The 2,586-nt window shown below is 36.7% G+C and overlaps 1 long non-coding RNA gene across 1 annotated transcript; it reads right to left on the minus strand.

Moving 5' to 3' along the window:
* Nucleotides 1-962: 962 nt before the first annotated feature.
* Nucleotides 963-2,305, minus strand: LOC306960756. Its single transcript, XR_013792706.1, has 3 exons — nucleotides 2,224-2,305; nucleotides 2,071-2,149; nucleotides 963-1,019 (listed from the first exon to the last, which is right to left on the minus strand). It is a non-coding gene; the product is annotated as an uncharacterized lncRNA (long non-coding RNA).
* Nucleotides 2,306-2,586: the final 281 nt, after the last annotated feature.

Here is a 2,586-nt window from a genome sequence, read left to right on the forward strand (position 1 = left end):
CAGCAGCGGCAGAAGCTCCATTGTTACAGACGTCAGGGTGAATGTAGAGAGTCTGAGGAGCCGCAGAGGGAGACGGAGTCAGGGAGCAGGCTGGAATGTGTCAGGAAGGAAGGAGGGAAAGAAAGGGAAAAAAAGATAAAAAGAAAGAAAAATGAAAGAAAAAAGAAAGAAAAAAGAAAAGAAAGAAAAAAAAAGAAAAAGAAAGACAGACAAAGAAAAAGAAAGAAAAGAAAAAAAAGGAAAAAAGGTGAAAAAAAGAAAAAAAAGGGAAAAAAAGAAAAAGAAAGAAACAAAAAAGAAACAAAAAAAGAAAAGAAAAGAAAAAAGAAAAAAAAGGGAAAAAAGAGAAAGAAAGACAGACAAAGAAAAAGAAAGAAAAGAAAAAAAGGAAAAAAGGTGAAAAAAAGAAAAAGAAAGAAAGAAAGAAAAAAAGGGAAAAAAAACAAAAACAAAAAATGAATAAGAAAAAAAAGAAAAAAAAAAGAAAAAGAAAGAAAGAAAGAAAAAAGGCAAAGAGAGAAAAAGAAACAAACAAACAAACAAAAAAAGAAAAAGAAAGAAAAAAGGAAAAAAGGAAAAAAAGGAAAAAAAAGAAACAAAAGAAAGAAAGAAAGAAAATAGAAAAGATAAAAAAAGGAAAAAAAGAAAAAAAAGGAAAAAAAAAGAAAGAAAAAAAACGGAAAAAAGAGAAAGACAGACAAAGAAAAAGAAAGAAAAGAAAAAAAAGAAAAAAGGAAAAAAATGAAAAAGAAAAAAGAGGTGAAAAAGAAAAGAAAGAAAGAAAAACAAAAAAGAAAAGAAAGAAACAAAAAAAGGAAAAAAAGAAAAAAATTTAAAAAAAAAAAGGAAAGAAACAAGAGAAAAAAGAAAAAAAAGGAAAAAAAAGAGAAAGACAGACAGACAGACAGACAGACAGGCAGACAGGAAAAGGGCTGAGTAATCCTGAAACATGGCCGCCCTCACCTGAGCTCTCCCTTCACTGTGACCGTCCGCTCGGTCTCGGCGTTTCTCCACCGCACCTGGAAGAACAACAACGATCATCACCAAACGGCCTCTTCAGGGAGTCCAAACATCTGAGAACAATGATGCTCCTCTGTTGTGTTTTTGTCCCTTTTCTGTCCCTCTTTTGTGGCTCTTTCCTCACATTTTCATCTCATTTTTGTTTGACACTTTTATTAAGTGTTTTATTGTCTGTTCGTCAACCTGACCATGACCTTGGAGGACGGAGAAACTGTAGCTGCTCTCTGGGGGGATAAAAAGGGGAGAAAATGTAATAATAAATGGGAAAAATATATATATATATTTTCTAAACTGGGGGAGGGAATAGGAAGAAGGGATAAAGTGGGAAAAATGACGGGGAAAAGCTTTTAAAAACTCACAAAAAAGAAAATGGGGAAAAGGTGAAAAAAGGGACATACTGAAGAAAAAATGAGAAAAGAAAAAATCTAAAAAATTGGGCAAAACATGGGGTGTGTGTTGAAATATGGAGAGAATCAGGAGGGAAAAAAGTGAGAAAATTGGAGAAAAAAAAATGTCTTTCTTATCTTTTTTGGCTTTACCCAATTCTAAAAAGAGTCGGACACGAAGATGAAAACGCAAGAAAAACATGATTAAAAAGCGACAAAAAACAAAACAGAAAAAAAGCAACGAGAGAAGCCGCAAAAAGTGACAAAAAGTGACAAAAAGACCAACAAAGCGGCAACAAATGAGCGACAAAAACCTGCCAGAAAAGCAATAATAACACAACAAAAAAGTGACAGAAAAGAGACGAAAACGTGAGAAAAAGTTACAATCTATTTTCGTTCAAATGAGGAACTGTCGACAATGCGGGGAAGAGGTTAAACTGGGGGAAACAGAGAAAATTTGGTAAGAAATGGGGGGAAATGAAGGGAAGGTAAAGAGAAATTTTAGTAAAGAAGTAAAAAAAAACTAGGGATTTTTTTCTTTTTTAAACTGGAAAAAGTTGTGGGGAAAAAATAGTCAGAAAAGTGAAAAGTAACTGATCGAGAAAGTCCCAAAAATATGGAGATGTTGATTTTCATGGATCTGGCCCGGACCCGGAGCTCTGACCTGGCAGCTGCTCCTCCCGGACCTGGCGGATGGCGGCGCGGATCACCTTCCTCTCCTCGTACTCCCCGGCGGAGCGCAGCTGTGGAGCACATCTGGATCAGTCTAAAATAAACAAAAACAACCTGAAGCTCCTCTCAGGTGCTCCTCACTCACCATCCGGGTCAGCTCGTCGATGTCCCGGATGCCCTGCAGTTTGTGAGAGAGGAGGTCCAGGGCGGAGCTGCCGTCCGGCCTGAACACAGAGCAGAGCAGAGAGACGTGATTATTGATTATTGATGTTTGAATCGACAGAAACAGTTCCGTCTTCTCGCTCAACGTTCTCCATTTTACTGTAGCAAAGGTTTTTCACAAAGTTTCCTCAGTTCTGTGAATCGTCTGCTCGAGAGACTGGATTTACACACGTGGACCTGCACTCGTCTATACACGCCTTTCAGTCCTTTTGTTATGGCGGCCATTTTGAATACTGAAGTAGAATTATGCAGTACTACAACATGTAAATATATATAAAAGAATGAC

Source organism: Gobius niger (genome assembly GCF_951799975.1).
Source record: "Gobius niger genome assembly, chromosome: 1".
Taxonomy (NCBI): Eukaryota; Metazoa; Chordata; class Actinopteri; order Gobiiformes; family Gobiidae; genus Gobius; species Gobius niger.